The following is a 26,837-nucleotide window of genomic DNA, read 5'->3' on the forward strand; positions in this document are numbered from 1 at the left end:
AATCAGAAGGCATAGAGCTTTATTTAAGATAGCTAAAGTCAGCAGTATACCTCCACAGTAATCCATGTGGGTGTTTTAACGTATAGAAGAATTAGCTTCGGCAGCAAGCATAGTGTATTGAGGGGGGGGGGGGGGCTTTTTTGTAGATTGGCATTTGAAAGAAAATGAGTAACAAGTCACCTTACAGTGACTTTGTGAATTATCTCTGAGTGGGTGGAAGAATGCGAAATATTGTTGGATCCTAAAGAAGCCAGTTAGGGTAAGCAATTAAAGAGTAAATATTCTTGGAAATTTAATATAGAATATGGAAAAATATGGGAAGTATGTGCAAAAATGGAAAGAATATGGAGAATGAGACAAACTGAAAATGAGGAAAATATGGCTGATGCACAAATAATGAAACTTGATGCTGATAAATGCATTGCTGTCGGTTTCCTCTTAGGTCATGACCTGCCTGTGGATAGACAAAACGCTATAGTGATTTGTAGAGGTTTTGCTTTATAAACCAAAATAGTCGTTGCCTCCATTATATTTGTACAGCCATAGATCCAAATGAATTCATACAAAAAGCAGGCTACTCTCTCCATAACTGTCTAGGTTGGAGTGATCGTGCACACTTTGTTTACATTCCATCTTCTGAACTTAGATTATCAACTAATACTACTGATCGGCGTCTGCCTAATTTTGAGTCAATTATCATGATTGAAACCACTTATTTTTGTTGTTCTCTGAAGGAGTACCAGTGGTGGAAGATTCACTGATTTTGATGTTAGACTGATTTACTTTGACATAAACTTGATTGATTTTGGAAGGGAGTGATGGCATGTTGGCGTACTTGCATAACAATGATGGATTTGATGCTGTTTACTTTACAAGATACATAAGGGGTATAGAAGATAAGTTGGTGTTTGGAATATGCTACGTAGCTTACATTACATTAGAGGTACATACTCGATGACTCTAATGTCAGTTCCTGGGAGACAGCCAACAGTTCAAGAACGTCTCCTCCACAGTCATCGTCAATCCCGAAATAGCACATCACTCACAGCTGCGACCACTTAACCACGTCACTTTATAGTTGGGCTGCCACTGTTGAACTCATCAGAGTTACCTATGCCAGAGCGACATTGCTGACTAAGAGCCAGCGAGTAACTGTCAATGTGTCATTACTGCAGTGCATTACTAAATAAATGAATGTACCCTTTCTGCAAAGTAGAACTGGCTGACGATAAAATGGACGTCCTAATGGATCGAGTGCGTGGACTACTACAACAGTTTTGTATAGACAGTAAACTTTTCAGACGACTTACATATACATAAGAGCCATGTTATTCAACCCGGAGAGACATTTTTTTTCCTCAATCAGGAAAACCTGTTTCTACAATACCATCAAAAATATGGATACTTCTGAATTAGGCTTGTCACCTTTTAAGTATAAACATGTATGTGGCAATACTGTGGTTGTCAAAATGGTCCACTGAGGTAATATGAATATACAAAAGTGGACTGGTGAAGAAGTACAACTTCCAGAAATTCAAGGCCGAAAATCATGTTACATACTGTGCTTTGTCTGACTATAGTTTTAATTACTTACCTGTAAACTATGCAGGTATGCATACTATGTGTCTGTTCCACTGGTCTTCTGGAATATTTGCTATTTTTATCGAAAACAGCATTTAAAAATCAGGAGGATAGATGTGGGAAGTGCATAAGCTGTATCAGGCTGTCATTTCAAATGGAACATTTGCCAATGGCAGGAGGCATCATGCAGGTATATTGTACTAAAAAAAGGAGAGTGACAGGTGTTGTGCAGATGATTGTTGTTAACACTGATTCCAATACAGATGACATAGGTATTATACATAAATGCTATATTAAACCCGGGGAAATATATTTTTTTCAATTCACGACTTCATTAAAGTCGTCACGTTGCACTGAAATTCTGTACTGATGTGAATAATACCTAAAGGAACTATAATGTCAAACAGACTTAATCCATTTAGTTTGGCAGTTTGTTTTCTGGGACGGGAATACAAGCACACAAAAGTTCATTGGTGTAGAAGTACACCTTTCAGATAATCAAGACCGAGGAAAGGTTATGAGCTATCCTCCGACTGACCTTTTTAATATCTGACCGTAATATATGTTGAAATCAATGTTGTGCTTTCGATTCTTTTGATCTGTTGGGGTACTGTGATACCATGCATATAAAATTTGTATCTAGAACGATAACACCCGTAGGAAGCAATATGGCTAGCAGACTTAAACGATTACCTATTAAGGATTTTGTTCTCTAATTTGTCTATTGGACACACAATTACTGTAGAAGTACACCTACTAGACAGCCATAAGACAAATAAATGGTTGTAAACGACATACACTGGAGAGCCAAAGAAACCAAAGAAGAGCCTATTATCTCGTATGGCCCCCGCGAGCACGCAGATGTGCCGCAACACAACGTGGCATAGACTCGACTCACGTGTGAAGTAGTGGCGGAGGGAATTGGCACCACGAAACCTGCAGGCCTGTCCATAAATCTGTAAGAGTACGAGGGGGTGGAGATCTCTTCTGAACAGCAGGTCGTAATGCATCCCAGATACGGTCAATAATGTTCATGTCTGGGGAGTTTGGTGGCCAGCGGAAGAGTTTAAACTCAAAAGAGTGTTCCTGGAGCCACTCTGTAGCAACTATGGAGGTGTGGGGCGTCGTAATGTCCTGCTGTAATTGCCAAAGTCCGTTGGAATGCACAATGGACATGAATGGATGCAAGTGATCAGAGTCGTATCTAGACGCTCCAGGGGTCCCATCACTACAACTGCGCACGGACCACACCATTACAGAGCCTCCACCAGCTTGAACAGTCCCCTGCTGACATGGGGTGTCCATGGATTCATGAGGTTGTCTCCATACCCATACACATCCATCCGCTCGATGCAATTTGATACGAGACTCGTCCGATCGCTCATCAATAGTCCAATGTCGGCTTTGACGGGTCCAGCGAGGGGTAAAGTTTCGTGTTGTGCAGTTATAAGGGGTACACGAGTAGGCCTTCAGCTCTGAAAGCCGACATCGATGATGTTTCGTTGAATGGTACACACGTTGTCATTTGTTGATGGCACGGCACTGAAATCTGTACATATCATCATCCAAGCTAATCATGTTGAAAATTACACTCCACTTCCCGGACTCGGTACATTTTCAGACATGCATAAGTTAAGAATGTCAATAGGACCTGGAAATTCCAGTGATGGGAAGTTTCAGCCTGTGACGAAGAAGAGCGTCTTCTCATATGATTATCTGGTTTAATGGAGAGACTCAGTGAAATCATTTTTCCTCAGACAATCGCATTAACCAGCAATCTTGCAAGTAATGACATAATGGATGCAGAGTATGGGCATGCAGGTTAATGTTTGGTGTCAGTTCAATACACCTGAACAAGGGTTTACATGGACTCAGACATACGTTTGCTTGAGGATATCCTTAAGAAATTCTAGAATTTATGGGTGTTTACATACAGCCTGGACACTGCCTTCAATTACATCATGCCAGGGGTTTAGTGAGACGCCTCCTTGAGAAAGACCATTCCTAATGTTGAATAATGCTCTTTTTCAAAAGTAGGATCGTCAGCGTCTTTGTTTGGTAATGTGTCCACTGGTATAGAAGAAAAATAGTTGGTGAATGAAAGAGCAGAAGTGTAAAGTGTCCGAGGATTTGAATTACATCCTGTACTAGGCTTCAAAAAACTTGTACAGAGATCCCGTGCTTCAATCTCTGCCGACTGGAGGATTTCGACCTCGGCCTGGTGAAGAAATCGTCGGATTTGATAATTTCGATGCTGGAGCTGTGGATTCAGATGTAGGATTTGTCGTGAAGGCAGAACTGGCATATGCTAATAGTCTGTATGATGCGCGCAGCAATTGGCCGCTGTGTCTGGTGTTCCTAGTTCCATGTAACAATTCCCTCTCCAGCTGATGACGAACAGAGATACGTAATGCCCTATAGAAACTTCGAGCAATGTATCATGTTGGGGATGAAAATGATTAAAGTCAATAGCAGTATCTTCTTCAATTCGTCACGCTGCTTGAAGTGATTATATTGATGTTATTGAGTTAATGAATAATGGAATATTCAGCAAAACCACGGACAATATGAGAAACCACCTCCAATTTCACATAGTTACCCGCAAAGTGGGTGTAATGGAGCGAGAGATTATATTGCTAAATCACATTTTAAATGGTCACTATATTCGGTGCAGAATTTGTCACTCTGGAGATGGCTAAGATTTTGACAGAGCTCACGAAACGGGTTTATATTGGTATGTGTATGTAGGACCTATCCGAACTCCACATGTACCACTTTCCCTACGAGTTTGTGGAAACTCATTTAATTGATCCATAGTTACATTATATGAATACAACCAGTTTTATCTATTGGTTGAAAGGTTCTGATACATATAAGCAATATGGTGCCATCCTGTAAAATTCAACTCATCTACGTACGTAATTGATTACTTTTATGACATAACATCTCAGAACAATAAGGCTATCAGTGTAAGGACAGACAAGGTGAATGGAGTGCGGATTTTAGACTTTGTTCTTCTTAGATCAAAAATGAAATATACCGTGCACACACAGGTGTCACTGAGAGGCAAGCGACGAATGTATGTGATGCTTTCATGACTGGTGCTTGCACGGACTGCCTAGTCAATGACGTTGTAGCATTAGATTACGAGACCGTGTGGTACACACTGTATCGCAATTGATAATCGGTCTGTTGCGCCATGACAACAAATGGTTGAATCATAAGGACTGAACCGAGACCCCCCCCTCCTTAGTCAAACTGTTTACCACAGTGTAAATCTTTTTGTATAAATACATGCGTTCGTATATGGGTTGATTGCACACCGTTTTTGCGTGTATATATTGGTCATGTGTCCAAGATGACTGCATGCTATGTGTATGAGCATATATATGAGTAAGAGTTGATTGGACACTACGTGTGTGTGTGTGTGTGTGTGTGTGTGTGTGTGTGTGGCTTTTCCCGTGCCGTTAGTCATCCTTTTCTATTATTAACATCATATTTTATTAATTTCACATGTAAAAATAAAGAAGGATAATTTAGTTTAAGTAGTGTGAAAGCTTAGGGACTGATGACCTTAGCAGATAAGTCCCGTAACATTTCACACACATTTGAATTTGACTGGATATGGTGAGTTGAGGTTAGTCAAGAATGCCTTTATAGCGACAAAGCCACCATTATCAACACCTCACGAAGTCTGGATGTAATAGGACTAGAAGCTGGGTGTCCTTTCTGTGATATTTTAGAAAGACTTGGAGGAATTTAGCCACTGTGCATCACACTGGCAGCGTTGGTCACGAGAACGTATGTTTCGCAAGAAGGCAGAACTCCAGATGGGCACGTGACATTACCGAGAGGTAAGACCATTGTGTTCAGTGTATGTTTCTGGCGAATCGTACTGCATCTGCAGCAGCAATTTGAGCAGCAGTTGGTACCGTAGTGACCCAATATACTCTGCAGGGTGTCATGTTACCTTGACCAGCTTGATCACTAGATTTATTTCCAATCGAGCACGTATGAACATCATTAGACGACAACTCCAGCCTTAACCATCTCTGTATTGACGTACTAAGTGCAGCGAGCATGGAGCTCTATGCCACAAACTGACATCCTGGTACCTGTACAACAGAATGCATGCATATCCGTGTGCTTGTACTCAACATTCTGGAGGCTACAGCGGTTATTAAGTTATCAGAATCTCACGTTTGCAATGGCTATCTCATGCTTTCGTTAACCTCTGACCTTGCAATGTTAATGGCTTAAATATTACCTAGACAAAGTATTACCGAAATTTGATTACTCTACGTTAATTATTTTTAGGTGTTGCTATTATTTTTGTCAGTGTAAATTCCTCTTATTCTTCTTATTTATATATTGTGTGCTGATTTCTCAGGATGGGGCAGGATGAGGTTACGATTGCAGATGGGGCCGTTATCAGTTACTCTTGGTTACACAACAAATACGTAAACTTTATATAAAGAAATTAAAATTTTAAATCAATCTGTTAAAACACACAGTTGACTGTATGACGGCTGAAGGCCTTATCACACAAAAAAATCCTCAATTTTTGGGCCGTAGGCCACCAACAATAACCTCCAACAACAAACGGCTGAAGGCCTGAATTAGAAGTCAGAAGAACAATTCCAAATAGCACACATTTCAACAAATACAGGGCTATTACAAATGATTGAAGCGATTTCCTAAATTCACTGTAGCTCCATTCATTGACATATGGTCACGACACACTACAGATACGTAGAAAAACTCATAAAGTTTTGTTTGGCTGAAGCCGCACTTCAGGTTTCTGCCGCCAGAGCGCTCGAGAGCGCAGTGAGACAAAATGACGACAGGAGCCGAGAAAGCGTATGTCGTGCTTGAAATGCACTCACATCAGTCAGTCATAACAGTGCAACGACACTTCAGGACGAAGTTCAACAAAGATCCACCAACTGCTAACTCCATTCGGCGATGGTATGCGCAGTTTAAAGCTTCTGGATGCCTCTGTAAGGGGAAATCAACGGGTCGGCCTGCAGTGAGCGAAGAAACGGTTGAACGCGTGCGGGCAAGTTTCACGCGTAGCCCGCGGAAGTCGACGAATAAAGCAAGCAGGGAGCTAAACGTACCACAGCCGACGGTTTGGAAATTCTTACGGAAAAGGCATTTCTTAAACAGGAGATTGGAAAACCGGTGGATCAGTCGTGGTGGAGATCATGATCAGCAATTCATGTCATGGCCTCCACGCTCTCCCGACTTAACCCCATGCGATTTCTTTCTGTGGGGTTATGTGAAAGATTCAGTGTTTAAACCTTCTCTAACAAGAAACGTGCCAGAACTGCGAGCTCGCATCAACGATGCTTTCTAACTCATTGATGGGGTCATGCTGCGCCGAGTGTGGGAGGAACTTGATTATCGGCTTGATGTCTGCCGAATCACTAAAGGGGCACATATCGAACATTTGTGAATGCCTAAAAAATCTTTTTGAGTTTTTGTATGTGTGTGCAAAGCATTGTGAAAATATCTCAAATAATAAAGTTATTGTAGAGCTGTGAAATCGCTTCATTCATTTGTAATAACCCTGTACTTTGCTTTTAAAACAAGTTTGTTTAAAAAAGATTATTGTTACACGGCTGAAGGCCTTATTATGAAAGAAGTGAAATTATTGCCCGGCTGAAGGTCACACCAATAATAAGTAGAAAATTACAAATATCCTTAAAAAAATCACAATATAAGGAATCAGGGCAAGCGGTTCTAAGCAAGTGTTCCAAAGGTCGGCCTGGAAAGGTAACTCAAACATAAGGTAAGGTGAGAGAGGCAACCAAGAGTTGTACTCACGTAACAGGATGGCAACTCAAACTGGGGGCGGCTTAAGCGTCGAACGACAGACTAACCAATCCACCTAAGGTCCGATCACCAGTACAACGATGGAATATTATTAGGCAAGGGCGAAGAGACAGACGGCTCTACGTCTTCAGGAAACACCCAAGGCCAAAGGAAACATTAGAACCAAGGTAGACCTCCGAAAAGATATGCACAGTACAATACAAGAGGCTGTCGCACTACACGCCGTGTCGAACAGCATCAACACGACGAGGAAAGGTACAGTGAAGGAAAAGTACGCTAACCTCCAGGGCAGGTAACTGGTGCGTTAGCGACCACGAGGCAGAAAATACCGTTGGTTGCACTTCACTAATAGGAAGAATACTAAATTCAATGATAAATAACAAACAGAGGAAGACGGCTGCAATACTTCACCGCCTCGAAACACTTCAAAGTTCCCTTCAGGCACAGGGGCCCTGGGAGGAACAACCCGCCGACTAAAGGCGACGTCTCAGAATAGTCCATGGACTGTGCGGCTGATCCCGGCGGAGGTTCGAGTCCTCCCTCGGGCTTGGCTGTGTGTGTTTGTCCTTAGGATAATTTAGGTTAAGTAGTGTGTAAGCTTAGGGACTGATGACCTTAGCAGTTAAGTCCCATAAGATTTCACACACATTTTTCAGAATAGTCGAGGTAGCATTAGCAGTTAACTCTTAACTCAACTTAAACGTCCAGGTTTCCATGTACGACGTAGTCGTCGCTCTCGCAGCTGCCCCTCCTCGATCGGGCAGTGGCAGCACGCCGCCAGAGATCCGGCTTGTCTTCGCACAGCACGGACCTCCTCGCTGCTGCGCCCCAACCGAACTGATGTCCATTCGCAACTCCTCACCAAATCCAGTACGCAGACAGCATTAAAATGACTGATCATTTAAAACCACAAATACACACGTATCCGGGAAAACAATTCCACCAACAACTCACAATACTATAACCAGTCACTGTGAAACAACACGGACGAATTATAAGTCGGCACAAACACAGAGAAGCCAGAAGCGGTCGGAATACCAAATAGCCGTCGTCCGCTGAGATGACCGACCGACCGACCAAGCAACAGTCGTCCCCACTCAAGTCAGGCATGGGAAAGGTCCCAGTATAAATCGTCGACTGACAACTTATTGCCATGAGGGCACTTCGACGGGCGGACACACACACACACACACACACACACACACACACACACACACACACGCACACACCAGTGAAAGTTGCTCTCGAGTATCATGGTCCAGTCAACTAAAACTCGCTGAATGCTGTGCTTGATTTGGTCGATCACTCTCGCGACCACATCCTTCCGGCAGACAGTGCATGTGTGTCGCCAGCGGTCGGGCGAGTACTGGCTGTCCGGACCTCATTGTTGCTCCGTCCCAACGCAACTAGCTCGACACACGACGACCCGGAAATACTAGAGGCCGTTCCAAAGATGGTACCACAGTACGAGCTATCGATAAGCGCTGCTGCTCCACTCGCGGACAGTCAAGGCGAGCAAACTTAGTGGCGCCAGTGAACACACTGAGAAAAAGAGACGCCATTATCGCTATCACAAGATGCCAAGCTATGAAGGGCATCAACGCGAGCCGCAAACGGCTCATATATATACACTCCTGGAAATGGAAAAAAGAACACATTGACACCGGTGTGTCAGACCCACCATACTTGCTCCGGACACTGCGAGAGGGCTGTACAAGCAATGATCACACGCACGGCACAGCGGACACACCAGGAACCGCGGTGTTGGCCGTCGAATGGCGCTAGCTGCGCAGCATTTGTGCACCGCCGTCGTCAGTGTCAGCCAGTTTGCCGTGGCATACGGAGCTCCATCGCAGTCTTTAACACTGGTAGCATGCCGCGACAGCGTGGACGTGAACCGTATGTGCAGTTGACGGACTTTGAGCGAGGGCGTATAGTGGGCATGCGGGAGGCCGGGTGGACGTACAGCCGAATTGCTCAACACGTGGGGCGTGAGGTCTCCACAGTACATCGATGTTGTCGCCAGTGGTCGGCGGAAGGTGCACGTGCCCGTCGACCTGGGACCGGACCGCAGCGACGCACGGATGCACGCCAAGACCGTAGGATCCTACGCAGTGCCGTAGGGGACCGCACCGCCACTTCCCAGCAAATTAGGGACACTGTTGCTCCTGGGGTATCGGCGAGGACCATTCGCAACCGTCTCCATGAAGCTGGGCTACGGTCCCGCACACCGTTAGGCCGTCTTCCGCTCACGCCCCAACATCGTGCAGCCCGCCTCCAGTGGTGTCGCGACAGGCGTGAATGGAGCGACGAATGGAGACATGTCGTCTTCAGCGATGAGAGTCGCTTCTGCCTTGGTGCCAATGATGGTCGTATGCGTGTTTGGCGCCGTGCAGGTGAGCGCCACAATCAGGACTGCATACGAACGAGGCACACAGGGCCAACACCCGGCATCATGGTGTGGGGAGCGATCTCCTACACTGGCCGTACACCACTGGTGATCGTCGAGGGGACACTGAATAGTGCACGGTACATCCAAACCGTCATCGAACCCATCGTTCTACCATTCCTAGACCGGCAAGGGAACTTGCTGTTCCAACAGGACAATGCACGTCCGCATGTATCCCGTGCCACCCAACGTGCTCTAGAAGGTGTAAGTCAACTACCCTGGCCAGCAAGATCTCCGGATGTGTCCCCCATTGAGCATGTTTGGGACTGGATGAAGCGTCGTCTCACGCGGTCTGCACGTCCAGCACGAACGCTGGTCCAACTGAGGCGCCAGGTGGAAATGGCACGGCAAGCCGTTCCACAGGACTACATCCAGCATCTCTACGATCGTCTCCATGGGAGAATAGCAGCCTGCATTGCTGCGAAAGGTGGATATACACTGTACTAGTGCCGACATTGTGCATGCTCTGTTGCCTGTGTCTATGTGCCTGTGGTTCTGTCAGTGTGATCATGTGATGTATCTGACCCCAGGAATGTGTCAATAAAGTTTCCCCTTCCTGGGACAATGAATTCACGGTGTTCTTATTTCAATTTCCAGGAGTGTACATCACCCATACCTCGATTCCGCAGACCCAGTCACTCAATTTTGAGGGATCAAAATCCATTTATTTTACTTAATTTGACTTAAAAATAGTAGCATACAATGAAATACAAATATGAACCTAATTCTTTCGCAGGGTCAGGAAATGGTGGTGTATACTTCAAAGTTATATCACTGGTGCACTGCTATATGCCAGTCTCAACATTGGACATTCTGTGTGTCTAGATATGATGACTAATCTCTGATGATGTTTCATGTTGTTGATTGACCAATGTACAGGGCACAAATGCCATCTCATTATGATGAATAGCATCCCCAGATAAGTGAGGAGAGGGGTCACACCAATGTGGCAAATTCCCCCTGTCCTCCTGCTGACCTAGACGAGTGGAGTGGTAAGGCAACCAACAAGACCACATGTCACAAGATCGGAGAGGTGACTGGTGCTGCACTATGTACCCACCCAATAGGAGAACGCCCCTATCATCTGCTTAGTTTTTTCCCTGCAGTTTTAAGCGACACACATTTGCCCTGGAGATGTAGGTGGAATAACAGGCTACATTGTGCCCTTGAATTTGATGCTTGAACCAGAACGGATCCACTGCTGATGTGCCCATCAGAGCAAATTCCTTTCTGTCTCACTCCACCATTCATACACAGTAGCAGGGACCCAAGTCTATAATGATTGACTATGTCAGAGACTTGAATAACATCTTCAGCTTCAACAGGCATTCTAAGAAACATCCATTAAGACAACAATAATGTTGTCTTGTGAACAACACTCACACCATTAAAAGAAAGTGTCCTTCCACATTAGATCTTCCTCATTTCCCAAAGTCCCTAGCTGGTGGAGTATATCTGTATTTCACTCCATCAGAACTCGGTATATCAGAACACATCACTTTTGCTCACTGTCTGATCAAAAGAATCTGGGTACCTTTTACTGGACATTGATATGGGCTGTGTCGACACTTTGCCTTTATTTAGACTTTAACTATGTTGGCAAAATTTTCAGTGAGGTGTCTGATTGTGTGCGGAGGAAGGGCAGTCCTTTGTTCCTCAAGAGCCGAAACCAGGGAAGGTTGTGAAGTCGGACGGCGGTGTTCTGGGTGTACAGGGTATTATAACTCGTCCCAAAGGTGTTCCACTGGATACAGGTCGGGACTCTGGGTCGACCAGTCCGTATCAGGAAACTTAACCACAAATCATTGCCTCACACATCTTGCTATCCGACGGGGGGCATTTTCATGCTGGCACAAACAGTCACCGTCTCCGATATGTTCTTTTCCATCAGCAGTACACAACACTCTAAATTCTGTTCATATCATTTCGAATTTAGCGTTTACTTGAACGAAATAAGGGAATCCTACCCTAATAACGGAAAAAGATCCAAACTATAACGCCACCTCTTCAGTACTTCACTGTTGCTACTACAGATGATGGCATCTAATGGTCTCCGGCATACGCCAAACTCAAATCCTTCCATCGGATTGTCACAGGGTACAGAGTCATTTATCACTCCATGTCATTAGCTTCCAGCCACCCTAACAGGTGGCATCGCTCGTCACTGCCTCAAGCAGTGCCGGATTAAGCCAGCGCAGGGCCTGTAGCAAATGCCCTTGGTTGGATTTAGGCCTCAAATTTTAGAATATAAAATACAACATCCTTAAAAAAAAACTATCTCGATTTAATCGGAGAAAATTTTGCAGTCTACTTGTTAAGTCAATGTCTCCAAGCAAATCAAATCCTGTGTTCATTATGGTCGTTCGGTCATTCTTGTCCCAAGGTATTCCTTATTTTTAATGTGCTCTGACGTTGTGTAAGAATGTTCTTTGCTGCAGCTGATGATCATCATAGAAGAGTAAGACTCTTTCTAGATATAGAGAATAATGATTTGTCTGTCAAGCAACCACATGCGTTTTCAGAATCTTGGAAAACTGCACCAGTTCTTCACTCAGGCTTTCTTCCAGATCGTCTGGGAAGCACTGTCGATAATTTGGGTTCTTTTCAAGATTCCTTCTTCTGTTAAGGAGTCAGACTGCCGAAGTTTTCCAAATACATTAGTCACTTGATGGTACGCTCCAATGCATGTAGCTAATACAGACAACACATTATCAGTTATGGTAGTAAAGGACAGGTCTTTGAGTTTCTCCAACTTCATCGAGTGTAGCAGACCCACTGAAACGGTCGTATTTCGTACTTTGCTTGACTCCTGTTGAGGTTAGTTGTTTATATTCTTCACAGCCGGTCAGGATCTTTGTTTTCGCTTCATTATTTCAAAAGCTGGATCGCACTGCTTGGACGTACCCGTGTAACGATTTGTAAAAGCTATTCCCCATATTAAGGATTGAACAGAAGGCTTCAGGTCTGTAGCGAACCAACTAGTCGCTTGCAACAGCTGTAAGCGTCTCACGAGAAATTATTTCGGACGTTTTTTCAAAAATGAGGACCCACCAGACTGGATGGCTGCACTGTCTGAATCTTGGCACCCAATTCTAACTACTGCGTGGATGGTTTCAAAAAGTCAGTGCCATATCTAGCGTCTCAGTGGCAAATAAATCTTTACAGTTTTCGGAAGTAAATGAATTGTAACAATAACATTTTATTATCAGATGAAATACCGATAATTGATACCTACATTGTTGTATACGGTGCTTATAGAACCATTTTTGCATTTAGTAGCTTATATAAGCCTTGATCTTAAGGGCTTGTCGTTTTCCTACCGCAAATTTCGCAGTCACTAGGCATAACTATATTTTACTCTCTTAATAACCTTTACTATAGTTAAACAGGAGAATTGTATCCTATCAGTCCAAAACGACTAGCAGAGAAACGACACAAAAGAAACGCAGGAATCGCGAAACTAAACGTTATGCAACAGTAGTCCACCAACAGGAAAACACCGTTTACTCCAGATTATTCGTAAGTGAAATAAAACTAAATACACTGTAGAAAGAAGGAATGACTATAACAGTAGACTCTCTTCTAAGTAATCAACAGAACCCTTCCTAATTGATCGTGGTATTACGACTGACTTGGACTACAACTAGGAAATCCTGTGAAGTTGGTGGTGTTAACTTACAACAGGTAATAATGTATAATGTAGCCAACACTCACTTTTGGAAATTGCTAAAATTGTTGCTATTGACTGTATATTTGGACACCAACGTCTTGCCACTGGACGACAGGTAGAGTACCATTCATACCTAACTTGAGAGACCTTTCTTTCTTACGCCCAGGTGCGGGGTCCCTTTATGCGCCAGGCCCGTAGCATTTGCTAACTCTTGCAACTCCGCAGAGATGAACATTATTGAGCATATGTGGGATGCCTTGCAACGTGCTGTTCAGGAGAGATCTCCACCTCCTCGTACTCTTACGGATTTATGGTCAACCATGCAGGATTCGCGGTGTCAGTTCCCTCCAGCACTACTTCAGACATTAGTCGTTTCCATGCCACGTCGCATTGCGGCACTTCTGCGTGCTCGCGGGGGCCCTACACGGTATTAGGCAGGTGCACCAGTTTCTTTTGTTCTTCAGCGTATGTTGACAAGTGTAATTTAGTGCACTTTAAATTAACTGCTTATCGAATGCTTGTCTCGCAATGTGAAAACACGGTCCAGTCACTTTAATGTGATGTTCAACGTTAACGTGCGACAACTACTCAGAGCCGGCAAGCAGCAGCACTAGCAGTGGAGGCTATACAAAGCCTGTCGGGGGACACGGCAATCAGTGCAGTAGTTGTAATGCACGCACGGAGTGATTTATGTGACGTCTTACAAGGGAATGATTATTGGCTTACGCATCAAGGTTAGAAGCTATCTACATCTACATGATTACTCTGCAATTCACACTTAAGTGCCTGGCAGAGGATTCATCGAACCATTTTCATACTACTTCTCCACCATTCCACTCTCGAACGGCGTGTGGGAAAAAGGAAGCCCTAAATCTTTACGTTAGAGCTCTGATTTCTCTTATTTTATTGTACTACCCTAAGTAGATGGGTGATAAAATATTTTCGCATTCGGAAGAGAAAGCTGGTGATTGAAATTTCGTAAATAGTTCTCGCCGCAAAGAAAACCGCGTTTGTTACAATGACTGCTACCCCAACTCGCGTATCATATCAGTGACACTCTCACCCCTATTGCGCGATAACACGAAACGGGCTGCCACTCTTTGCACCCTTTCGATGTCCTCCGCCAATCCTACCTGGTAAGGATCCCACACCGCGCAGCAATATTCCAGCAGAGGACGGACAAGTGTAATGTAGGCTGTCTCTTTAGTGGGTTTGACTCATCTTCTAAGTGTTCTGCCAACAAAGCGGTGTCTTTGTTTCACCTTCCCCACAATATTATCTATGTGGTCTTTCAATTTAAGTTGCTCGTGATTGTAATTCCTAGGTATTTAGTCGAATTGACAGCCCTTAGATTTGTGCGATTTATCGTATACCACAAATTTATCGGATTTCTTTTAGTACAGATGTGATGACCTCGCACTTTTCTTTGTTTAGTGCCAATTTCCACTTTTCACACCATACAGAAATTCTCTCTAGACTATTTTGTAATTGGAATTGATCGTCTGATGAATTTTCTAGGCGGTAAATTACAGCATCATTTGCAAACAATCTAAGGAGGCTGCTCAGATTATCACCTAGATCATTTATGTAAATCACGAACAGTAGAGGGCCTATGGCACTACCTTGCGGAACGCCAGATATCACTTCTGTCCTACTCGATGATTTACCGTCTATCACTAAGAACTGTTATCTCTCTGAGAGGAAATCACGAATCCAGCCACACAACTGAGACGATACTCCATATGCACGCAATTTGATTAATAGTCGCTTGTGAGGAACGGAATCAAAAGCCTTCCGGAAATCTAGGAATATGGGATCGATCTGAGATCCCTTGTCGACAGCACTCATTTCTTCATGGGAATAAAGAGCTAGATGTGTTGCACAAGAACGATATTTACGGAATCCGTGTTGGTTATGTATTAATAAGTCATTTTCGTCAAGGCGATTCATAATGTTCGAGTACAGTATATGCTCCAAAACCCTACTGCAAATTGAGGTCAGTGATATGGGTCTGTAAGTCAATGAGTTACTCCTATTTCCTTTCTTAAATGCCGGTGTGACCTCTGCTACTTTCCAGTCTTTAGGAACAAACCTTTTGTCAAGTGAGAGGTTGTATATGATTGCTAAGAAAGGTGCTATTGTATCTGCATACTCTGAAAGGAACCTGACTGGTATACCATCTGGACCGGAAGACTTGCCTTTCTTAAATGATTTGAGTTGTTTCGTAACACCTAAGATATGTACAGTACTGGTCATTAAAATTGCTACATCACGAAGATGACGTGCTACAGAAGCGAAATTTAACCGACAGGAAGAAGATGCTGTGATATGCAAATGATTAGCTTTACAGAGCATTCACACAAGTTTGACGGCGGTGGCGACAGCTACAACGTGATGACATGAGGAAAGTTTCGAAGCGATTTCTCATACACAAACAGCAGTTGACCGGCGTTGCCTGGTGAAACGTTGTTGTGATGCCTCGTGTAAGGAGGAGAAATGCGTACCATCACGATTCCGACTTTGATAAAGGTCGAATTGTAGCCTACCGCGATTGTGGTTTATGGTATCGCGACATTGTTGCTCGCGTTGGTGAATATGCAATGACTGTTAGTAGAATATGGAATCGGTGGGTTCAGGAGGGTAATACGGAACGTCGTGCTGGATCCCAATGGCCTCGTATCACTAGCAGTCGAGATGACAGGCATCTTATCCGCATGGCTGTAACGGATCGTGCAGCCACGTCTCGATCCCTGAGTCTACAGATAGGGACGTTTGCAAGACGACAACCATCTGCACGAACAGTTCGACTACGTTTGCAGCAATATGAACTATCAGCTCGGAGAGCATGGCTGCGGTTACCCTTGACGCTGCATCACAGACAGGAGCGCCTGCGATGGTGTACTCAACGACGAACCTGGGTGCACGAATGGCAAAACGTCATTTTTTCGGATGAATCCAGGTTCTGTTTACAGCATCATGACGGTAGCATCCGTGTTTGGCTACAGGCGACATAGTGGTGAACGCACATTGGAAGCGAGTATTCGTCATCGCCATACTGGCGTATCAGCCGGCGTCATGGTATGCGGTGCCATTGGTTACACTTCTCGGTCACCTCTTATTCGCATTGACGGTACTTTGAACAGTGGACGTTACATTTCACATGTGTTACGAACCGTGGCTCTACCCTTCATTCGACCCCTGCGATCATTCAGCAGGATAATGCACGACCGCATGTTGGAGGTCCTGTACGGGCCTTTCTGGATACAGAAAATGTTTGACTGCTGCCCTGACCAGCACATTCTGCAGATCTCTCACCAGCTGAAAACGTCTGGTCAATGGTGGCCGAGCAACTGGCTCGTCACAATACGCCAATCACTACTCTTGATGAACTGTGATATCGTGTTGAAGCTGCATGGGCAGCTGTGCCTGTACACGCCATCCAAGCTCTGTTTGACTCAATGCCAAGGCGTATCAAGGCCGTTATTACGGCCAGAGGTGGTTGCTCTGGGTACTGATTTCTTAGGATCTATGCACCCAAATTGCGTGAAAATGTAATCACATGTCATTTCTAGTATCATTTGCATTTCTTCTTGGTGTAGCAATTTTAATGGCCAGTAGTGTACTTTTATGTCACTCACGCTAACAGCTGTTATGGTTTCGAATTCTGGAATATTTACTTAATCTTCTTTCGTGAAGGAATTACGGAATACTGTATTTAGTAACTCTACTTCAGTGGCACCATCATCGGTAACATTTCCATCGCTATCACGCAGTGACGGTTTTAATTGTTTTTTTGCCACTGATGTACACTCCTGGAAATTGAAATAAGAACACCGTGAATTCATTGTCCCAGGAAGGGGAAACTTTATTGACACATTCCTGGGGTCAGATACATCACATGATCACACTGACAGAACCACAGGCACATAGACACAGGCAACACAACATGCACAATGTCGGCACTAGTACAGTGTATATCCACCTTTCGCAGCAATGCAGGCTGCTATTCTCCCATGGAGACGATCGTAGAGATGCTGGATGTAGTCCTGTGGAACGGCTTGCCATGCCATTTCCACCTGGCGCCTCAGTTGGACCAGCGTTCGTGCTGGACGTGCAGACCGCGTGAGACGACGCTTCATCCAGTCCCAAACATGCTCAATGGGGGACACATCCGGAGATCTTGCTGGCCAGGGTAGTTGACTTACACCTTCTAGAGCACGTTGGGTGGCACGGGATACATGCGGACGTGCATTGTCCTGTTGGAACAGCAAGTTGCCTTGCCGGTCTAGGAATGGTAGAACGATGGGTTCGATGACGGTTTGGATGTACCGTGCACTATTCAGTGTCCCCTTGACGATCATCAGTGGTGTACGGCCAGTGTAGGAGATCGCTCCCCACACCATGATGCCGGGTGTTGGCCCTGTGTGCCTCGGTCGTATGCAGTCCTGATTGTGGCGCTCACCTGCATGGCGCCAAACACGCATACGACCATCATTGGCACCAAGGCAGAAGCGACTCTCATCGCTGAAGACGACACGTCTCCATTCGTCCCTCCATTCACGCCTGTCGCGACACCACTGGAGGCGGGCTGCACGATGTTGGGGCGTGAGCGGAAGACGGCCTAACGGTGTGCGGGACCGTAGCCCAGCTTCATGGAGACGGTTGCGAATGGTCCTCGCCGATACCCCAGGAGCAACAGTGTCCCTAATTTGCTGGGAAGTGGCGGTGCGGTCCCCTACGGCACTGCGTAGGATCCTACGGTCTTGGCGTGCATCCGTGCGTCGCTGCGGTCCGGTCCCAGGTCGACGGGCACGTGCACCTTCCGCCGACCACTGGCGACAACATCGATGTACTGTGGAGACCTCACGCCCCACGTGTTGAGCAATTCGGCGGTACGTCCACCCGGCCTCCCGCATGCCCACTATACGCCCTCGCTCAAAGTCCGTCAACTGTACATACGGTTCACGTCCACGCTGTCGCGGCATGCTACCAGTGTTAAAGACTGCGATGGAGCTCCGTATGCCACGGCAAACTGGCTGACACTGACGGCGGCGGTGCACAAAAGCTGCGCAGCTAGCGCCATTCGACGGCCAACACCGCGGTTCCTGGTGAGTCCGCTGTGCCGTGCGTGTGATCATTGCTTGTACAGCCCTCTCGCAGTGTCCGGAGCAAGTATGGTGGGTCTGACACACCGGTGTCAATGTGTTCTTTTTTCCATTTCCAGGAGTGTATTTTACATACGACCAGAATCTCTTTGGGTTTTCTACGATATTTTTGAGATAATGTTTCATTGTGGAAACTATTAAAAGCATCTCGCTATGGTTACAACGGCGCTATGTAAAATAGGCGCATAGACGACTATGATGCACCAGGGCCATAGGTGAAAGGGTGGACGAACGTTGCGGTTCTGTGTCTAGGCGAATAGACGTGCATCTGTTGAGCTGCTGACAGCGCAGATGAATCAACAGCGTCTTCTCAACGACTTTTTAACAAAAGTCGCTGTGTATGGGCCTCCGAAGCAGGCACCTGGTTCGTGCTCCCATGCTGACTGCCGTTCATTGGCGACGAAGGCTGGAATTTGCACGTCAGTACCACAACTAGATGCCCACTGTGTGGCGAAAGGTGGCTTTTTCAGACGAATCACGTTTTGTGCTCCACCGGAGAGGTGGCCGTTGGCGTTTATGGCGTGAAATGTCTGAAAGCAAACAGAATGTAACAATCGTCGGAAGGGTCCTGTCCGGGGGAGGGGGTTATGTTCACCATACTCAAGTTTCTGACAGGTGGTCACACTAATGCGACTGAACATTGTGCATTCACTAGTGCAACGTGGTGCAGCAACTGCCTGAAAGAAGTTCTCTAGAGCAGGGTCTCTGGTGTTCTTGAAGGTCACTGAGCTGCAGCAAGATGGCAACATCAGTATCGTTAGTAAAAAGATTAACCACCAAATCTGAAATAAAGCTTTGTGCCTGTTACAGCGTGTTGTTTAGTAACACACTGTAAATAAAATTTTTAACTATTTCCAAATAGGATGCAGTGGTGTGACACGTCAGGTTAGTAAATTTTGCAAACACAGATTTTGCTGTTACAAAATGACGACTAAGTAACGAAGTTTAACTAGGAGATCGTCCGTTTATTACACTCAAACACAAACAGTGGGAAGCTTAGGCCCTTACACTGTTCAGTCTAACTTTTGAAAACAATACAGCACGATCACACACAATTTTGGTCAATTTCTTTCCGTAAGTCAGTGTTGTTGTTGTTGTTGTGGTCTTCAGTCCTGAGACTGGTTTGATGGAGCTCCCCACGCTACTCTATCCTGTGCAAGCTTCTTCATCTCCCGGTACTTATTGCAAGCTACATCCTTCTGAATCTGCTTAGAGTATTCATATCTTGGTCTCCCTCTACGATTTTTACCCTCCACTCTGCCCTCCAATGTTAAATTTGTGATCCGTTGATGCCTCAGAACATGTCCCACCAACCGGTCCCTTCTTCTTGTCAAGTTGTGCCACAAACGCCTCTTCTCCCCAATTCTATTCAATACCTCCTCATTAGTTATGTGATCTACCCATCTAATCTTCAGCATTCTTCTGTAGCACCACATTTCGAAAGCTTCTATTTATTGTCCATGTTTCACTTCCATACATGGCTACACTCCACACAAATACTTTCAGAAACGACTTCCTGACACTTAAACCTATACTCGATGTCAACAAATTTCTCTTCTCCAGAAACGCTTTCCTTGCCATTGTCAGTCTACATTTTATATCCTCTCTACTTCGACCATCATCAGTTATTTTGCTCCCAAAATAGCAAAACGCCTTTACTACTTTAAGTGTAATATTTCCTAATCTAATTCCCTCAGCATCACCCGACTTAATTCGACTACATTCCAGTATCCCCGTTTTGCTTTTGTTGATATTCATCTTATACCCTCCTTTCAAGACTCTATCCATTCCGTTCAACTGCTCTTCCAAGTCCTTTGCTGTCTCTGACAGAATTACAATGTCATCGGCGAACCTCAAAGTTTTTATTTCCTCTCCATGGATTTTAATTCCTATTCCGAATTTTTCTTTTGTTTCCTTTACTGCTTGCTCAATATACAGATCGAATAACATCGGGGAGACGCTACAACCCTGTCTCACTCCCTTCCCAACCAATGCTTCCTTTTCATGCCCTTCGACTCTTATAACTGCCATCTGGTTTCTGTACAAATTGTAAATAGCCTTTCGCTCCACGTATTTTACGCCTGCAACCTTTAGAATTTGAAAGAGAGTATTCCAGTCCAAATTGTCAAAAGCTATCTCTAAGTCTACAAATGCTAGAAACGTAGGTTTGCCTTTCCTTAATCTTTCTTCTAAGATAAGTCGTAAGGTCAGTATTGCCTCACGTGTTCAAACAATTCTACGGAATCCAAACTGATCTTCCCCGAGGTCGGCTTCAGTCAGTACTACAGTAAAATTCGACGTCTTTGTCTCGTCTTAACGACCACGGAACGTAGTTTGTTTGGTTTGCTGTTACAATAAAACGCACTATCGCAATGCGACTGCTTCTGGTTATTGATTGTTTGGGACACTTAGGCTTCTTCTTATCTTGGTTTTGTGCGATGATCTTGAAAAATCTTCTCTTATTTGGTTCTGGATTTATCTCAGGGTTCTTTACCAATGAAGCCTCCTCTTATGCACTGAACTTTGAAGTAAATCTTCTCCCTGAAGTATTAGTAATTACAGCAACAACTGTGCAGCAATTGTCTTTCGCACTGTTCTAAGTTCTGCATCTCACGACAGTGTCCCTGATATCTCCAAACTTCTCATCTTTGCACCACAAATGAAACTGCTTTCCTGAAACTAATGAATTTTCGCATATTAACCACATACTCGCGCCTGACTGTCTTAATGCTTCAGAGACCCACCGTTAGTGTGACTCATTCAGCAACTGTCATTTCCTCGGTCACACTTTTCTGTTCCACAGATGAACTATTCCCTACCCGGCCGGACGTCCCGGAAACACACTGAGAACGTACATATGATTACGCTGAAAATAATAACATTATTAATTTACATGACTATTTCTCATTATCTGTTCATATATTTAAAACTTTATTATAAGTAAAAGAAATTTTAAAGAAAGAAGAAAGAGGAAGGATATATACCGTGCAGATTTACAATGCATTTCTACGGAATATGAAATTGGTGCGGAGGCTGTCGTTTAATCGTTAATTAATCCAAAACATCCCCGTCTCAGTACCCCATTCTTCTTGAGTCACTGCACTCACTCATTGTGCCAGGTGGACTGCTGGAAGCACTTTGTCTCTCACGACTTGTTCCTGCCGCTGATTTGGAATGATTTTTTACATCCATCCACCGCAATGCTCCGCGGTTCCTGTCCATCAATGTATCAGGTCTACCTCATCATGATCTATCTGTGGTTATGGTGATTAAAATTCTTCTGGGTATTATGCCGCGTCTTTGCTAAAAACTAACAACAATAATAAATTAATAATAAAAACAACATAATCGCATCATCAGCAGTCAAATTGAGCAACTTTAAAGGGAGTAAAATGTTCCTCATTGATTTGTTACTCAGGTGACAAGTAACGATAAGCCCACCTTCGAAGTCTCTGAGCACTACCGACTACTGCTTGTTTACTGACGGCACAATACTTCCCGAGTCCTTTTATACTGGCGGGGCGGCCTCTTGCGATAAAACAATATCCAATTCTACGTTACTATGGGACTCCTGGATTCTTTTGATCAGATAGTCTAAACTTATTTTTGCATTTGTTGCTTTCATTGCTATTATTATTATTATTACTATTATCTGCAGTAGAAGCAGTAGTTGTAGTAATGCTAGTATTAATGCTACTTGCTACTAGTTCTTATTCAGTACCATTGCTCACATTGTCATTAAATACATCAAAAACTTGTTTTGAGTCATTTTAAACTCTATTACTAACCTTTTTTACTAATTGTCATAGTAAAATAATACTAACGTGTGTTTAGTTACTATAATGTAAAACGTGTTATGTGTGTAAAATGCTGCTGCGATGGAAGTGATCGCCTAGGACCCTAATCTGATCAAGTTAAATAAATACACTGCGGGTCAAAAGTTTTCGATCGCCTATTACAACTATGGACTTGTGGTTAGAACAGGGATTTCGTTTTGAATATTCTATCATATCCCTGTTATGATAATGAAAGAAGCGCAAAAATATAAAGACTAAGCGCCTCTGTTGTGTATTTGAGTTATTGTTCTCATAGAAGGGCACTGATAAGTATTCTCAACAACAGTCACATGCCTTTATTTAAGCCTTTTCCATTCGAATAGACCTCAGTCTTTCAACTGTCTGTGCAGCAATCAGTTCGCATTTGTTTACAAATCATTGTGTGCATCTAGCAGTGTGTTTCTATACCTGATCTAGCTCATACCATATTACCTCCTAATTCTAAGGAAGCGGGAGACTGGCATTGAAAAACAAGCTATAATTGTAGCTCTGCATTACGAAGGTTGTTCTAAAACGACAATGCCAACGAAGTTTGGCGTAGCCCAATTTACGATGGTGTATACATTGCAGCAGATCAAGCTAACTGGTGCAAATGCAAGTGTTTCGCGATCTGGAAGACCCCGAGAAGCACTATACAGGAAAGCTTATTTCAAATGTGTTCTGAGTAAACTGGACAGTACTCATACTCCACTTTAAATTATCTAGGAAGTGAATGGTATCCGAAGAGCTCTAATCTCTATCTCAACAGTGCAACGTCGTCTTTGTAAACAAGGTTTAATGTGGTACAGTGCGGTTATATAACATCTATTACGCAAACAATATACGTTGAAAACATTGCAATGGGCACAGCAACATAAAAACTGAAGCGCACAGCAATGATCCAAGGTGTTATTCACGGAAGAATCTAAGTCGGATGTATTTGGAAGCCATCATCAAATGTTTGCTCGTCGAATTCGCGGAGAACATATGAAGAGTCAGTGTGTTCACCAACGGTGAAGTATGGTGGAGGTTCGGCAATCATGTGAGGACGTTTTGCGCTTGATGAAGTCGGTAATCTAATGAAACTTAATGGAATGTTAAGAAAGGAAGTACATCACAGAATACTGATCAACCAGAGAGTTCCTTCTGGCAAGAGACTTAAACTGAGGTGACAGAAGATATAGAGTAGCAAATGCACATATACAGATGGCGATAGTATCGCGTACACGAGATATAAAAGAGTAGTGCATTGGCAGAGCTGTCATTTGCACTCAGGTTATTCACGTGAAAAGGTGTCCGACGTCCTTATGGCCATACGATGAGAATTAATAGACTTCGAAATCGAAACGGTAGTTGCAGACAGACCCACGGAACATTCCATTCCGAAAAATTGTTTGGGAATTCAGTATTCCGAGATCCACAGTATCAAGTGTGTGCCGAGAATACCAAATTTGAGGCATTACCTTTCACAACGGACAACGCAGCGGCCGACGGACTTCACTGAACGACCGAAAGCAGCGGCTTTTGGGTTGTCAGTGCTAACAGACAAACAACGCTGCGTGAAATAACCGCAGAAATCAATGTGGGATGTACGACGAAAGTATCAGTCAGGACAGTGCTGCAAAAATTGACGTTAATGGTCTTTGGCAGAAGAGGACCGACGGGAGTGCCTTTGCTGACGGCACATCACCTGCTGTGCCTCTCCTCGGGTCGTGAACATGTCGGTTGGACCCTAGAAGACTGGAAAACCGTGATGTGGCCAGATAAGTCTCTGTTTCAGTTCGTAAGAGCTGCTAGTAGGGTTCGAGTGGGGCGCAGACATCACGGAGCCATGCTCGCAAATTGTCAACGATGCACTGTGCAAACTGGTGGTGACTCCATAACGGTGTTGGATGTTTGAACCGACCATTGACTGGAAATGGTTACGTTCGGAGTTTTGGAGACCATCTGCAATCTTTCACGGACATGTTCCAAACAAATATGGAATTTTTATAGGTGACACTGAACCACGTCGCCAGACCACAACAGTTCGTGATTGGTGTGGAGAATATCATGGACTATTTGAGCGACTGATTTGACCACCCAGACAGCCCGATAAGAATCCCTTTGAACATTTTTGGGGGCCATGATGTAGGTCAGTTCGTGCCCCAAATCCTGCACCGATGACACTGTCGTAATTGCGGACGGCTATAGAGGCAGCGTGGCACAATATTTCTGCGAGGACCTCCATCGATTTTTTAAGTCTATGCCACTTCCGAGTTGATGCACTACGCGGAGCAGAAGGAGGACCGACACGGTATTAAGAGGTATCCCATGACTTCTGCCCCCTCACTGTACTGATTGTGTATTTGTTCTGCAGCAGGACAATGATCCCATCCTTGCTTCTAAATTGTGCGTAAGTTATGCCAGTACAAAAGTGAAGTGTGGGTAACTGAAGAATATGATCTGGCCAAGTCACTCACCTGGCTTAAATCCCATTGAACTCTTCATGGAATGAACTTGACGGGCAAGTTAGAAAATTCAGCCGTCTAATGCTGAAGATCCGTCTAATGCTGAAGATCTGTGGAATAATTTAGAAACGTTTTGGACTGCGGTTTCTCCAAAAACACTACAAAATCTTATCTCCACAATGTCAGGGGTTCATGCATCTGTTCTGAGAGAAAAGGATGGATGCTTTGAAGAGACTAAATTCTAAACCATATTGTATTGTATTTAATGATAGAGTAAATATTTATTTTCTTGATCTACTGTCTTTCCACGGTGTATTTGTAGACTGAGATAAAGTAACTCTTTTGACAGTTAGTGTAAATAAACACAAACCTCATATCTTGTACGAAAGGTGGATAGATTCTGCAAACTTTAAGATGTGAAGAAATGTAAGACTATCACAGCTTGTAATAAAGTGCGTGACGTGGAGTGAAAAACGAAAACACAAGTGTCACAATGTGACACAGACTTATTTTGTAAATGACTGGTGCACATATTTTCGAATTATTAGTATCTCGTACTAGTGGAAAAAGAGTGAAGAAGATTCAGTCAATATTGGTAAGAAATCCATAGGGGGGGGGGGGGGGGGCGAGAATTCAGTACCGTCTCCTACGAAAGCTTTTGACCTTGATTCTGCTGGCTTCTGCAAAGACGCTGCGAAGCGTTAAGGTCGGAATAAAGTTGGGCGTGTAGCGCATCCTTGGGAAACTCCCCGGCTGGGCCTCCGCTAATGAAGCCGCACAAATCTGTGTACAGGAGCCCCTCGCTGCTGGCTGTTTTTAATTAATTGCTGAGCCCTGTGAAAGGCCGGTGCGTTCCGCAGAGCGCGGCAGCACGGCTTCCTATCAGTTCACTTGCGTTCGGCAGTTCGTAGACCTCGCTGCCCTTTCACCTTCTCTATTGTGGGAGAACAAAGGCGCGGTTAAAAGTCCCATTCTGTCTCGGCTCACTAGAATGTCTTCTCATTCACTCAAGATTTCATGACGTAACTTACCTCTTCATTTTTTTATTTTTTCGAGTTATCAGTCTTCTGACTTGTTTGATGCGGCCCGCCACGAATTTCTCTCCTGTGCCAACCTCTTCATCTCAGAATAGTACCTGCAACCCGCGTCCTTCATTATTTCTGGATGTATTTCAATCTCTGTCTTCCTCTACAATTTTTACCTTCTACAACTCCTCCAGTACTGAGGAAGTTGTTCAGTCGTGTCTTACCAAATGTCTTACCATCCTGTCCCATCTTCTTTGTGTTCTCCGTATATTTCTTTCCTCGCCGACTCTGCAGAGAGCACCCTCATTTTTTCCCTTATCAGTCCATCTAATTTTCAACATTCGTCTGTAGCACCTCATCTCAAAAGCTTCGATTCTATTCAGTTCCGGTTTCTCCACAGCCCAAGTTTCACTGCCACCCAATGCTGTGCTCCAAACGTACTTTCTCACAAATTTCTTCCTCGAATTAATGTTTGATACTAGTAGACTTCTCTTGGCCAGGAATGCCCATTTTGCCAGTGCTAGTCTGATTTTGATCTACTGCTTGCTCCGTCCGTCATTGGTTATTTTAGTGCCTAAGTAGAATTCCTTAACTTCATTTACTTCGTGACCATTAATCCTGCTCTTAAGTTTCTCGTTGTTATCGTTTCCGCTACTTCTCATTACTTTCATCTTTCTTCGATTTAGTCTCAATCCATATTCTGTACTCATTAGACTGTTCAATCTACTCAACACTTCATGTAATTCTTCTTCCCATTCACTGCAGATAGCAATGTCATCGGCGAATCTTATTATTGATATTCTCTCACCTTGAATTTGATTCCGCTCTATAACTTGCTTTTATT

This window comes from Schistocerca cancellata, chromosome 8 (assembly GCF_023864275.1).
Source record: "Schistocerca cancellata isolate TAMUIC-IGC-003103 chromosome 8, iqSchCanc2.1, whole genome shotgun sequence".
Lineage (NCBI taxonomy): Eukaryota > Metazoa > Arthropoda > Insecta > Orthoptera > Acrididae > Schistocerca > Schistocerca cancellata.